We start from the raw sequence: 15,364 nt of genomic DNA, 5'->3' as shown, positions 1-15,364 counted from the left end.
CACTATGGATTACTGATATTCATATTCCAGTAGAAGGGAGGATTTCAATAGGCAGAATTGCCTGAAGGAATGAAGGGTGGATCACAGCTGATTGTACAATTGCAGGCTCTGTGGGTTTCTTCTTTTTTTTTTTTGGTTACTTGGTTGGGGATTTTTTAGTGTGTGTTTTTTATGTGTTTGCATGTTTTTATTTTGTTTTCTTTTTAATAGGAACAAAAAAGAAAACAAGTGATAATTTTTTTTTTTAATGGTGTATTTTGCCTTTTGGGAGACCTAGTAGGATTCCATATTCACTCTTATCCTTATAAAGAATTATATTTTTAGTTTTACTAACCATACATTTTAAGATTTACATGACCATCTTTAAATTTAACTACTTAAAAGTAAAATAATTTTTTTAAATTTTTATTTCATGAGACATTTATTTTCTTCTGTGCATTCAGACTGCTGTATCTTGTATTTCATTATCTGGTGGATTTGTGCTACACCAACTGGGTATTTTAGGTTCCAAGAAGAAGCAGCAATAAATTTAATTATCTTTATTATTTGGGTAGAATAATAATAGGCTTCATGTACCTCCAGCAGATTCATTATCATGTCTTCTTCAACAGGTTCTGTGAAAAACAAAGAAGCCTATTACCGGGCTTACAGAAGAATTCACCCAGGGTACTGTAACGCTTCCAACTGTCATATTGACAGAGAGTTATCATCTCTGAAAAACCCATTTTTGAGTGACTCTGGTATCAACATGAGGTTAAAGATGGCTAACTGCCCAATGTATGGTGAAGATGTCCAGCTGCACTGGCTGCTTGAAAATTTGCGTAATGAAAACAAAACCCTGAAGTTTAATTTGTGCGCACAAATTATAACCTACAGTGGTTGCCCAATGGATCAGTTTTGGAAAGACAGTGTGAATGTCACACTGGGTCCAAGAGAAGGTAAGAAGTTGAAATTGTCTCATACCCTATTTTTTTCAGGAGATTGCTGATTTAGGATTTGTAGAGACTTCCTAATAGAGGTGGGAAGTGAAATGTATACAGTGTTAAATACTGACAGCTGAATTCCCTGTAGGGTGATCACTCAAAAATTAACACAGCGTCCATACTACATGTATAGTGACAGGTACACTGTAGTCTTTCCTTAATTTCTCAAATCTTACAGATTCTTTAAAAAATTGTTTCCAATAAAATTTCAATTCTGGTCTCTATACTCAATACAAAGATTAAGTTGCAGTTTTCTGTCAGAAAAGCATTATTTTCTTTGGCCAGAAGATATTAGCCAGTGTAAAAGACTCGCTTAGAGCACCTAGACATACCATATGTTGGGAAGCGCAAAGGTGTAGCAGAACATAAACACCGGTTTCCATGGTTAATATATTTTTTCTGGAAAAAATAAGACACTTTTGGTTAAACCACATCATTATAAGAAAAAATTTCACACTGATATTAAAATTCTATTTTACTAGGCTTTAATTTGCCTACGTTTAAATTATTCCTTGAAGACTGCACTAGAATGAAAGTTTCCAAATTTTGAGTAATAATAATAATAATAATAATAATAATAATAATAATAATAATAAAAAAAACTAATCTCCTTGTAAAAAAATTAATTTGTTTTACAGTAAAAAAAATTCCACTGTGTATATCGTATAGTCAATATGGACCTTACCTGTGTGATCACAACATTATGAAAGTAGTTGCTGTCTCAGACCCAGAGTGTGGAGAAGTTCTGATGGTGAGCAGGGATATCGTGATCAACAGACCACCTGTTATCGTAAAGGTAAAGAACTCCAATTATGGAATTTGTGATCTAAGGATCAGACTTAAGGATTCTTGTTGGCTATCTCCTAGGTACAAGGACAACAATCTTGAAATACTTCACATTTTTCTTTTTTTTTTACTGTATGTTTTATTTTAACAAGATCAATATGATTTTTAAAGTATAACAGTTGGCTTAAATTATAGAGATCATAGAAGTAAATCAGAGAGAAACATGTATGAATAACACCTTTTCTTTTTATTCTTTACATTTATTTACTTCAGTGTTAATTTTCTAAGGGTTACAAAACAAAAAATGTGTTTATTTTCTGACTAGCTACTGAGCCAGCCCAGACTAAAGGTACCATGTACTGCAGAGATCTCCTTCTGCAATCCTCTCCCAGAAGATATGAAGAACTGTGTAATGACATTAGAAGGCTGTGGTTTATTCAAAGAGCCAATGACAATTGAGTAAGATCATCAGTTATTTAAATGGGGATAATATTGGGGGGTGACTAAGGTGTGCAAGATCATAGCAGGTTTCGAAGAAGACATTAGTTCTGATTTTTTGGTGTTTAACATCCGAACAGGAATTTTTGTCCTTTATTAGTCTGAGACTCCATTAAAAGCCTTACTCCTCTTGAAACTGATGGATCATTTAAAGCTGGCAGATACACTGCTGCTTCATTTTTCTCAAGATTTAATTTAAGTAGATATATCAAATTCCTGTCTGAAAGGGAATTCACTCTTGTCTTTACAAGAAGTGCTAACTGAGCCCCTTACAGTCCTATCGACTTTTAATATAATTCCTCTAAATATTCATGAACTGGCACCACATATAGGAACAATTAGAGAATGACAGTGAGAAATAGCAATATGCATTCTAAACTCATAACGTTAATCACAGGAAACTGGAAACTTTCAGTTAGTTTTCCTAGGAAAAGTAGCTGTTCATTAATATGCATTGCTGCTCTTTGTGACAAGGAGAACTGACAAAAGTATGACTAGTTTTGAGGGGAAGCAATTAGGAATTGTTCTCACTGAATAATAATGAAGTCAATTCCAAAAAGCTGCCCGATCAAACTTAGACTGTTGGAAATGGGAAGCAGTAAATACATCTTTGAGGCAGAAGGGCACTACATTTTTGAAGAATTCAAGACAATATCACAAATTATTTTCCAGTTCCAATTACAGAATTGACTACAGGAGTTTTCTAAATTTTCTCTTGGGACAGAAGTTTTTACCACACTTTCCAAAACAAAGAATGTGGTTTTTTTTGGAGGAAGTCAAGAATAAAAAGTTATCAAAACACTTTGTCTCTAAAACTGTTGTAGCAAATCAAACCCAGTTTTGTGTGCTCATCTTGTAGTGCTTCGGGTCTCTGAGCTACCCAGGGTCCTAATTCTTTTCCTTCTGTTGCTCCAGTTTGGGAACGCTGGCATCCAACCAACAAGCACGGACCATTGTGGAGTTCACACCTTACAGGCTTGGCAGCCACCGGCTCCTGGCCAACTTTGGATGCCACAAGTTTGCCTACTGCAAGGGATGTGCCAAGGCTGAAGTGTGTTGCTCTGCAGGCCAGAACGGTGTCCTGCCTGTCAGCCAGAATGGGTCAGTCCCAGTGTGTGAGAATGGCTCTGTCTCAATGAATGGCTCTGGGCCTGTCCCTGTGGCAGACCCTGCGTTCAACTCCATGTGTGAATATATATGTATCCCAGTGTGCAACCCAAACTGCAGTGCAGGGGGCCAGCCTGTGTACGACTTCGTGTACCTCCCTGCGGGCCATCCCTTATGCAACTCCATCTGCAACCAAGGATTCAATCCAAGCATCAATTCTGGTTTTGAGATGGGATGTGATCCTGGCTTCCGTGTCATATGCGAGACTGTGCCTCCTGCTACGTGTACTCCAATGCCTTCATCCATGTATGGCTCCGTGCCTGCCCCAACATCCAACCCTGTGTGTACTCCTATGCCTCACGTGGTGTTTGAGGCGGGTCCTACTCCCACGCATTTGCCTGGAGCTGGAGGGGGGCCGATGTCCTATTCTGTCTCTGTCCCCGCGAATAATGCGGTGAGTGCATTGCTGACCCACTTCATGGCTGGCCCCAGTCCTGCTGTGGCAACCCAGGCAGTCCCTACCCATATGTCTGCTCCACCATCCTACTCTATGTGCTCTCCAGTAGTCCACACCATTGGCAGTCCCATGCCAACTGCAGCACCCCTTTCAGTGCCTGGTGCTTCCATCTCGCATGTTGTCTGTGGCTCCACACCCTCTCCCACCACCCAGCCTCCATGTGGCCCAATGGCCACCCTGGCCTCCCAACCCCTGAGCGCTCCGGTAGCCCGCGGTGTGTGCTCCCCAAGCCCCTGCCCAGTGGCTTCCCCGGTGCCCCGCGCTACTGACCGTAGCACCACCCCAACAGGGCTGCAGATGGGGAGCTCCCCAGCCCCCCGTCCCGTGGGACCCCCAGCAGCCCACTCATTGTGCTCTCCGGCCCCACGCCCAGTAGGGCCCCCCGCAGCCCACTCGCTGTGCTCCCCTACCTCTGCCTCTCTTGGGGCCGTGGGGGCCCGCCCTGCCAGCTCTCCTGCAGCTCAACCCTTGGAGTCATCGGCAGTAGCCTGCCTCCCGTGCCCTCCATCCCCACGCCCCCTGTCAGCTGTCACGGCCCACTCCCTCTGTGCCCCTACCTCTCGTTCCATCTCCCGGTTTGTGGGCACACAGGGGTCTCGCTCATTGTGTGGTTCTCAGTGGGGCCCCTCCTGTGACACCACCACTCGCTTGGGCTCCCACTCCACGTGGGCTCCCACCTCCCGGTCACTGTGGAGCCCCGAGGGGCGTTCAGGCTACTCCTCATCCAGCCGCACCGCCTACGGCACCCTCACACGCCCTCCATACAGCTCCTTGTCCCGCTCCTCCTACAACACCTTGTCCCGCTCTGCCTACACCACCCTACCCCGCTCCACCTCTCCCTCTCCTTATACCACCCTGACCCGCTCTGGGTCATGCCCCTCTGGCAGCACCCTGGCCCTGGCAGGGTCCCGCAGGCCGTGGAGCCCCGGGAGGAGCACTCTCACCTATTTCAAGCGCAAATACCTGTAATGGAGAGTAACCTGGGAAAACACAAAGCCAGTGAGCTAAAGCTGGTGTGCAGACACTTTGAAAGAGGTTAGAAATAGGATGATGGAGAGGAGTGAGCATAGTCCTGAGCATTTATTTAAGGATTTGAGACGTGCCAGAAAGTGGGCTGCAAGCCAACTGCTGAGGGATGAATTCAATGTAATACTTGTATGTCTTGAGATATGGTAGGTGGAAGTGACAAATGAACGTGCTCCCCGTTGAGCCGTCATGACAATAGTTGCACAGTGCAGGTAATCAGACCTACTTGCTCAGTCAAGCTGTTTTATAAATGATGTGCTTTCACTCTCTCTTCTCTTGATTTCTTGCAACGCGTATTTCTCAGATTCTCCTGAGCTACAGCACTCATAGCAAATCTCTCTCTCTGCATGAAATGTACTGTCCTTGGGACGTTGCAAAGAGGTGGTAGCGGATGTGCCTTAAGTCCCGCCTAACAGACACTGGGCCCCTGAGCCCCAGTGTTGTAGCTCAGGTCAGTTCTGCGTGCATTTATATTTCCCTAGTTTTGAGGCAATGAAAACTGTGGAGGTTGTGGAGTAACTAAATCATTACAAATCAACTGAAGAGTTTAACTGCTTCTTTTTTTTTTTTCTTTTTTTCTTTTTTGTTTTTGTTAATAATAAATTTAGTATTACTACTCTTGATGTGTTACACTTCCAGTATCAGGAATCCAAAAAACTGATTGAATAATTAATACCAATTTATTGGCTTTCACAGTTGAATGCTTTTCATGTGTTTCATTTTCCAAAAAATTTCTCAAATACATTAAATGCATTTAGGTTTATGGGAAAAGCTCTAATTCCACAGCTCTGCCTTTTTGATTCAATACAGCTAGGAAACTTCTGAATTAGAGAAGGACAGGTGACTTTATCCTTTGTTTACAACACCCAGGCCTCCCAACTGAAAGGTTAAGAAGGTGAATGGAAATGTATCTTCCACAGATGATTGGTACTGTTTTAGTGCTAACCTTCTCCATGTGTTTTAAGAGTCAAAATTATATATTCTTATAATGAAACTGTCCCTGAATTTTGGATTTCCTCACAAGAACTTTGGATTTACTGGTATTTCCCATACCTCCCTTATTTTCCTCTAGTATTCCATTATTTCTACTAGCAGGTGTTCGTGGGGTTTTGTGGTAAGATAATTTTGCAGGTGCTGCAGAATCTTCAGTTATGTAGCAATAGCATTTCAGTAGTATCACTGTAGTTTGTGTCCCTGTGTGATGAGATTAAGTAACCTTCTGAGCATATTGAAAAAGTGTGGTGTCAGATTGTAGCTATGAACATGCCAACACTATCAATTGCATAGTAATTCTGAGTATGGTAGAAGAAATATTTGCCTGGATATTGTAGTAGAGTTGTCATAATTCAATGACTTGGTTTTTTTTACGCAGTTTCAATAGTCTCTGTTAGGTATGTGCTGAGAATTTCTTTGCCTTACTGACAATAAAAATAGGAATTTAAAAAACACCTATCATTCTACTGTTTTGATTTCTTTTTTTGGTAATACCTCTTGAAAAGTGAGGAATAAATCTCTCCAGGTGAATTAGCATGTGAAATCTCCCCTTGACTCCATTTCTGTTAAATTTGCTCTTCTTCCCCTAAAGTCTTCAAAATAAGTCTAGAGATTTCCTACTATATTTGGAATACTCAGTTTGGTATTCAAGGAAAAATAAAGCCATCTTCTTTGCTCACAATAAAGCTTTCCACTTGTAGATGTTGCATGAGTTTTTCCTTTGCTTTCATGATCTGTAAAGCTCTCAATCCACAGAAATGCCAAAATGAACAAACCTTTGGGTGACAGAAGAAGAGATAGAAAAGATACTAACAGTATCTAATTAAGAAAAAAGTTTTTGGTTTTGTTTGTTTGTTTGTTTGTTTTTGAGAAAGTGATAATAGTACTTGGCAGCTACATAATTATCAAATAATATTTCAGATTTCTCTTCCCAGTAGTGGCTTGACTTCTCTGATGTTCCTAATTTCTGAGAAGAAGCTTAGTTTCATATTTCAGAAACTCCAAAGATTTGGTCACTAGGAGTTGTTGACAGTGTGTGCAAACTTCACTCCCGACTCTTCTTGCTGTATGTGCTGAATATGCATTACTTTTGAAAACTGTGTAGTAAGCCACAGAGGATAACAGAAATTCTTTAAGTTCAAAATTATTCTAATAGTAAAGAAATTATATTGAGTGTATTAGTGTCACATACAGCCTAGGAATAAAAAAAGGTGGCTTGTAGACTCCTAGCAAAGTCCATTATACAGTCTCATATTAATTTGGGAGGTGGGGGGGGGCAATACATGGACACCTAAACAAAAAGAGACCAAAATAAATAACAACAAAAAGCCTGTCAAACAAGAGAATTTAAATTATCTTCTTCTTAAATGTTTATGAATTAAAGGCTCTAGCCTATGACTTAAAATGTAGCTCCCATGACAGGAAGCATTTTAAATTTCCACAAAATTTCTGTCTTGTTTTGTGGTGAGTTGGTTTGTTTGTGTTTTTTTTTTTTTTTCCAAAACAGACCAAAAAAAAGTCTGACCAAACTGACTGCCTCAAACATACTTTCTTGAAGTAAAACCCACAAGAATTTTTTTTTTTTTTTAGCCTACTATGTTAAATATATTGAAGATTAACAGTATTCAGCAATGTGGTGTGATACATAAAGAATTCTATTTTAGAGAATGGAAGGCCAACTCAAGCACAACAGTTATAGTCATCAGCTATTAAATATAGTCAGTACTGTCATATTCATATGTTCAGAAATACATTTCTAATTTTAATCTCAGTTCAGCCACATATTTTATTTAAGTGAGGGAAATATATTCGCATTTTCCCTAGGCAATGAGGGTAAAAAAAGGCACATCCTCATGCATTATTATAGTTAACCTTTCTATGATTTAAGATAATAAATCAGAGTACTGGAATTTATTTTTATGTCCAACTAAAATAAATCTGTATTTATCTTAAAGATGAGAAAGAATCTAATATATGGTAATTTTCAGTTCTTATCCCTAACAGTTCATTAGACCTTTAAAAATAATTTTTTAGGTGAGAAGATTTGAAGATTTATCTGCAAGTTAACTGTTTCATTTTAATAATTAAGGTTTGAGCTTATTTGGATATTTGGTGATGACATACCATAAAATGCTTGTGTGAAATGTGATTTATTTTTATATATTCCATTACCTACAAGAAAAGTGTTGAAAGGCATAACTCTATGAAAAAATTCCCTTCCAAGCATTAGTTACAGAGGTAAATTAAATTTGATATATTGTATCAGACAAGAAGATTAAATTAGGGACACACTATTCATTTTATTTACTGTTAAACCCAAACAAAATATTTATGAATATGTATGATGGATTGTATAAAATTGAATAAATTAAATATGCTAATCAGGAAAATGTGAAAATATTCAAAATGCAGAAGATTGCAAGGATTTCTTTTTTTGTTATGCAGCAATTCGATATCATATGTTGAATACTTCCATTATACCTGAATTTTCAGAATTAACTTTTTTCATACTGCATTTCCAGAAGTGTTTCTATAAGGAAAGGTCTTTATTTGTAGAAGGAAATTCTATTCAAATATTTTACAGCTATTCCAGACCTTTCTTCCTTTTGATGTCTTAGATGAGAGGAATTTCTTCCATGCCTTTGTATGTTCTTCCTTGTTCTTTGTCTTTGAACTGTAAGGGATATTATGTAATGTTCTTGTATGCTCATTTGTATTGAGTAACTTTCTGATTCTCTCTAACACTGGAATAAAAGTTTAGTGCAGGATACCAGTGCAGGACTGAAAACAGAAACTGTTCCCAGCCCAAGGATCAAAAACATTGTTTGTGCACAGTGAGTCCTCATTACTATTCTGTTGCTTGTTTATAGAAATAGTTAAATCTGCTACCACACTACTTCCGATTTTAAATTTATTTGTTTCAGATGTTCTAACTGGCCACACCTGTCTTAACTTTTCAACTAACTGTAGTTTTTTCTTCTTCTTTCCCAAGTAAAGATGCCATTGATGGTGCTCAGTAGATGGCATCAAATTTCATTAAACCTCTGACAATATGTCAGTTGGCTTTAGATTAATTAGAAATAGAGAAATGCTGATGTTTGAGATAAATATTACCAGGAATCCTTGCTGCCCCAACCTATTAAAATATGCCAGTAAACCTAATCCATCATCTGCAGCAGTTTCTTGGTGTAGAGCTCAGACACTGGCTATTAACCCTGACCTAAAAATACTCTGTAATTCTGACTGAGCTAAATGTAGCATCCTCATCTCTAATTTTTGCTTATCTCTTAATTTCATTTTGACCTTTTTTTCTGGCCTTTATCCCTTTTTCAAGCAGGTGAAACAATTAGAATAGCTAGAGGCTTCTCAATTGCAAATATCATCAAAATTGCAGCTACAGCTTTCATTAGACATTTCAGAGTATTTAATAGGGAATTCTGTCTTCAGAGCAGAAGCATTATAAGACTGAGAGAATGCTGAGGTTTTTGTAATGATCTTGTTCCTTTCCTTTAGGAGATCTCAGTCAATTATATAATAACATGAGTCATTAGAGGTCCCAGCTGCACATTAGCTGAATACTAACGTGGATTTTCTGCATCACTGTCTGAGGCCATTTGCCAAGGACAGTATCAATCCAGAAGGAATAGTAAACAGGATTCATTGAGATCTGGTCCATAACAACTTCCCAGTGAAACTCCATATGCTTCTATAAAACTCTATATGAAGTTTATTCAAAGATCATGGATCAAACAGAAATGATATATAGAAAGGTTATCTCATACATAAGGCAAAAATTAGGCACTAAATGCCAAAAATTATGATTCTGAAAATTTTATGATGGATGATACTTAATTCTGGTGTCATCCAGACCCCGCAGGAGCCTTACTGCTCCTTTTTAAAATCTTGAAGTGCCCATATTTATGTCCTAATACATATGGATTTTTGAGCCAGTGAGACCTTTATTGAACCTCGTGTGCTCCTTGTTACTCTTAAGACAAATCAAGGTCCAGAAGCTAGATATTTTCAGTCCAAATTCCTTTAGTAGTGTAATCCTTGGTGTGTTCAGAAAGCATATAACATATCCATACATTTTATAAATAGCCTTCATGTTTTGTATTTAAGCTGCCCTTTAGCATTTCTCTTTAATGTGAAATACAAGCAGTTCTAAGCTAAACTCAAAATATAGTGGCATACATACAGAGTTAAGTGTCTTATCCGTATCCCAAAGGACTTAGTTTCCTTCTGTTTCTCCCATGATGTAATTTTTTTCCCCACCTATAGCAGAAGGGTGACATCTTTCTTTTCCCCATTAGAAAAGAGACAGTAATTTTCTCTGTCTGTCTGGGGAGAGTATTTCTGGAGGTAAAGGACATATCCAATTCCAGTAAGCAAAGAATCAAGTAGGAAACTACCTCTTGATATAAATGTTCCAGGTACTTGATGCTGGTTGTACTTGAAAAGAAAGCTTTAGCTTTGTTCTGCTGATTCCCCGAGGGATGGATGTAGCTATTGCTTTGAGTGATGTTCATAATCTCCCCATAGCATGAAGTTTTTCCACCTACTTGTTTGCTAAATGTTTTCTCCCTGGGTGTCTCTAGACAGTTGAAGACAAACCACTTGCCAGCATTTCCTGGCTACTTGTCCGGGTCACTAACAGTCTTGCCATCCACATAGAATCATATTCTTGATTTATTTTACAGGGAAATGAACGTGTGAGGCGGAAAGCTCCTGAACATTAGTTGTTACAGAGATTATGTAGAAAAGGCATTGCCTGATCAGTAGAAGCTTCTGGTTCAACTCCATGATCCCTGTGGATTTCTTCCAACTCAGAGTATTCTGTGATTCTGTAATTCTTCCCATACTTACTGACTCAAAACATTAGTCCTTAATTTTTTTTCGTTTGTTGGTTTTTTGCTTTTTTTTTTTGTGGTGTGTGGTGGGTCTGGCTGAGCTGGAATTTATTTCCCCATAGTAGCTCTCACAGTGCCCTGCTCTGCATTGGTAGCTAGAGGAGTGTTGATAACACACCCATGTTTTGGCTACTGCTGAGCACAGCACTGTAACATTCCTTCTTCAATCGAGGGTGAGATCTTGGGAGGGGACTCAAGTAGGCCAGCTGACCCACACTGACCAAGGGGATATTCCAGACCATATGACGTCAACCCAGATATAAAAGCTGGGACAAGCAGCAGGACCGGAGGCACTCATTGTCTCTGATAGCTGCCTGCTGACAACCGTACGTGTGTGCTGGAGCCCTGCTTCTCAGAGAAGTGGCCAACCATCGCTGGTAGAGATTAACTGCTGGCTTCTGTTTTGTGCGCACGCATGCTGCTTTTGTTTTCTTTTTTTGCATAAATATAAACTGCCTTATCACAACCCACGATTTCTGTTGTTTTCTTTTCCCACTTTACTCTCTCCCCTGTCCGGCTGGGAAGGGGAGGGATAGAGCGGCTGGGTGGGCACCTGGTGTTCAGCCAAGGTGAACCCACCACACGGTGGAAAAAAGAAGAGAGGACAGTCTGTTGCTGGTCCAAGCTTTGTAGTATGAAAGAACATAGCTGTTCACACTCTACTAAATGACATTCACAGAGGATTGTTATCCAAATCTGTCATTGAAGATTGGCTTAACTACTGAACTCTTTCCTTATATGCCATGGCTGCCCTGAAATGACAATGCTATCACCTATACTTCTGTGAGTACAGCAACCACTTTGATGTCAGAAAGGGATTTATGTTAATGAAGTATGAAAGGAACAAGGACTTTGAAGCAAATGGAAGTGATCATGCAAATACAAATAATAAGTAAGTGTAAATGTTCTTCTGTCCTAAATACATTCATCTTAGTTTCTTTCTTTCAAAGCTTGGACTGCGTGTTGCTTTTCAGCAAGAGGCTGTCTACAAGAAGATTTAATTCATGAAGATGTAAATCATTTGAGTTGCTTCTAGATGTAATCTTTAGCTTCCATATCTTGGCCAATAGAGCTCTAGAAAGCAGAGAAAAGAAAACAATTGTGAAAAACTTCTATAAGGTAATGTCTTTGAGGATTAAATAATTTTTATAGTTACAAATACATATATTAAAATATATACATTTCCATCTGCATAAGATGGAAAATTCAGTAGAAAAATGTTAATTGTGTTTAAAATTTCCCCACAGCAGAGTCTGCATTCATTCAGTCAGAGCAGCAGAGAGTCTCAGTCACGTACAGAAGGCTAACAGATTGCCTCCAGCTCCATGGTTAAAGGATTAGCATACACAGGTATTCTGGACAGAGAGGATCCATATCTGGAGAAAAAGCAAATTTGAAATTATTTGGAAATCTCTATTCAAGGTCAATTGATGGAAGTATTAAATAGCTTGCATTCATGTTATTTTGGTTATATAGAACAGCTAAGTAGCTGTTAATTATTTTTCCTTTGTTTTTATTTCAGTAGAACAAGTACTAAGATTAGTATAATAGTGCTAATAAGAGTAAGATAAAACAGCAACTGAATGTGTGGATGATAATTTTCTGTTAATTTTAAAGCTTATAATTTATTGACTGAGTTTTTGTTAAATGACTTCAGCCTACTCAATTTGGTCTTGACTTTAAAAATAAGCTACAATAGGGCAAAAGGCACTGATCTTCCTTTCACAAGTATAGACACACATATATTGGTATATTAGAGCTAAAATCTTTTGCATATAAATTTTAAAAATGAAAAGAATATATGCTCTGTTGCAATGTAAGGAATTATTTGACATGTCCACACTTCAGTATTTCCCCAACACTTAAACTCCTCTTAAAATTGTAAAGAGTATTTTAAATTGCCAAATCTGTTTGGGTTTTTTTTGTGAATCAGCAAATATCTGAAAATAAGAATAAGAAAAATCAAATCTTTTTATTGTAATATAAAAACAGATAATGGAAAGTGTACATTTTTTGTTATAATTTCATTCTTAAAGCACTTCAGATGTAAGAACATGGGAATTTTCAGTGATACGTAGTAGATATAGTGCAAATTGTTTGTTATCTTAGGACTCAGGTAGGAATAAGACAGAATTTGACAACCTATACTTAACACAGCTAGACTTTTCTGCATTAATAGAAAAATTGAAGAGGCAAACTTAATTTGGATTGCAAATTTTAAGATGATTTTGCTAGGCTTTTATGCGAGCACAACAGTTTTGTCAGAAACTATTAAAGCATAAATTGCAGCTGATAAACCCCTATTATTACTCTGAAAAAGAAAAGGAGCTCTTCCTTAATGGGAGATCTGAGCACTGCTTTATTATTTGGCACAATGGTGTGTTTGATTAAAAGATAATGACGTTGGGCACATAACTATTTGGATCTGAGTTCCCACTACAAATCAGAATACCCATCTTATGCATCTGTATTAAGTACACTTAAGTAAGATAATATTTAAGTAAGCATTATCTTCACTTGTGTCATTGGGACTAAAAAGGGCATTTAAAATAGAGCAACTGTTTAATTGTTTGACTGAGTCCTACCTGATGTGAAGCCACTATTCACCACATGGCTTAATTAATTCCTAGTTAATAAACTGAATTCTATATCTGAAAGATGACAGAGAGAGTGAAGTAAGAACATTTTAATGCTAAACAATATATGTCAGATATTAAAGGAAGGAAAACTGGTAAATGATTCATGATACTGGATTGGAAGAAAATGATTATTTGTCTTTGTTTAAAAAGCAATATAGTATGTTACAAAAATGCCCTGCTTTGAGATTTTTTAATAACAAAAAACTAAAGAGAAAAAATGGTAATATAATCACTTGTGTATTTTTATTATGTTTTAACTAGAAAACATCCTTTGTATTGATTCAGAATTTCAAGGCACTGAGCCTCCTACCTTCCCATTCCTGATCCTGACCACCACCAGCTGACATCCCAGCTTAGCTTCAGCTCATCCCTGTCTCCATGTCCCTGCTTAGCCATCCTGCTGCTGTGATCACTGCTCAGGCCCTGCCCTGCCCTTATTGCTCAGGAGATACAGGAACAGCTCCCATGCTGGTGAGGCCCCTGCTCTGCTGGCAGTGTTGTCACAATTGGCTCTCAGCTCAACTCTCTTGCAGCTCCCTGACAAACACACTGACCTCCACTCAGAATTTTGATTCTTCCCATTTTGTCCTAGGACTGATTTTACCAAATATTCCTTGGACAATCTTTTTTTATTTCAGGCCTGGCATCACGTGGGACAACCTGCTGATGCATAAAATCATGTTGGATGTCCTTCTTCCTTAAGTAATTCACAGGTTGACATGTCTCTTACAGATATCAGTGTTCAAAGTCCCACTGGATTTGGTGGAGCAGGAAGAAACCTGTGGAATTGTAGGGGATGAGCTCTGTGTGTATGAAGGGCATATGAAATCTAACAATAATGTTTGAGTACCTGAAAATTGTATTCTAAGTGTAATATTTATTACCTATATTTCATCAGGCTTTTGTAATATATTTTTTTCATTAGCAATTTATCATCTTCTTCATTAGCAATATATCATGTGCATAATAAGTATTTATTACAGTTTCTCTATGGGCTGAAATTATGTTTCAGAATGAAAATAAAAATGATTTATTGACACAGAAGCATACTAATTACTGAAAAAATCCCTGGAAAATTGGGATAACATAGAGCTTTGGCAATGAGATGTTAGCATCTCTACCTCCAATAAATTTTCAACCTTAATACGTGCCTGCGAAGAATAAATTTCACAGACTTACTCATAATAAATATTGAGAGAACAAATTTGCCTCAAACAAAAAAATTCTATGGTAGAACTTTTGTAAGCATGAACTTAAGAAAAAGTAAAAAGTTGATTTTATACATCAAGTGATCAAAAATATTTTCTGTTGAAGAAGTTACCTGCTTGAAAGGCAGAAGTTTTTACATAAATCTTTTTTCCTCTTCCCCTATAATTTTATTCTATAATAAAGATTTAGCTTTTAAATTGTGAATGCATTGCTATCACTATTATTATGTCTATAATAATAGTGATTATTGTTATTAATAATTTAGCAAATGTTATTAATTACTATAGTCCTGCAGTTTGAGCTCCCACGTGTAAGCATAAATAATTTACAGAATTTGGCAAGAATAAGGACAGACCCTTTCCAAATAGATAGATTGTCTCAGTGCTGACTTTTTAGTGGTCTGATACCCCAAATGGAACCAAACACCTAAACCAATATCATAAATTCCCCCATAATGAACAATGAAAATTACTTGTCTGAAAATTATCCCATCAAACTCAGCATGCCAAATGACTCTGGAACTATCTAGCAGGAAGTATGGAGCAGAAGAAAAACTTATGAGAACTCTAGGTGACTCAGACTGAGATACAGTATGACTCTATAGTGTAGAGTTTAAGATGGAGGGAGCATCTGCTCCTCTGCACCACGTATATATTTTACCCAGTAACCACTAAAGTATATAAGAAAAGCAAAACC

At 37.8% G+C, this 15,364-nt stretch overlaps 2 long non-coding RNA genes across 3 annotated transcripts; both read right to left on the bottom strand.

Annotated features, from left to right (window-relative positions):
* Positions 1 to 524: 524 nt before the first annotated feature.
* LOC135415653 (uncharacterized) lies at positions 525 to 1,382 on the bottom strand. Its single transcript, XR_010431221.1, has 2 exons — positions 1,316 to 1,382; positions 525 to 614 (listed from the first exon to the last, which is right to left on the bottom strand). It is a non-coding gene; the product is annotated as an uncharacterized LOC135415653 (long non-coding RNA).
* Positions 1,383 to 11,816: 10,434 nt separating this feature from the next.
* On the bottom strand, positions 11,817 to 14,233 carry LOC135415647 (uncharacterized). 2 transcript variants are annotated; one of them, XR_010431218.1, is made up of 4 exons: positions 13,770 to 14,233; positions 13,406 to 13,471; positions 12,118 to 12,196; positions 11,817 to 11,894 (listed from the first exon to the last, which is right to left on the bottom strand). It is a non-coding gene; the product is annotated as an uncharacterized LOC135415647 (long non-coding RNA). The 2 variants fall into 2 exon arrangements; XR_010431217.1 differs by lacking the exon at positions 11,817 to 11,894 and having other exon boundaries at positions 12,051 to 12,196.
* Positions 14,234 to 15,364: the final 1,131 nt, after the last annotated feature.

This window comes from Pseudopipra pipra, chromosome 1 (genome assembly GCF_036250125.1).
Source record: "Pseudopipra pipra isolate bDixPip1 chromosome 1, bDixPip1.hap1, whole genome shotgun sequence".
Taxonomy (NCBI): Eukaryota; Metazoa; Chordata; class Aves; order Passeriformes; family Pipridae; genus Pseudopipra; species Pseudopipra pipra.
Note: the sequence above shows the minus strand (reverse complement) of the source record. Positions and strands in the feature narration are given on the sequence as shown.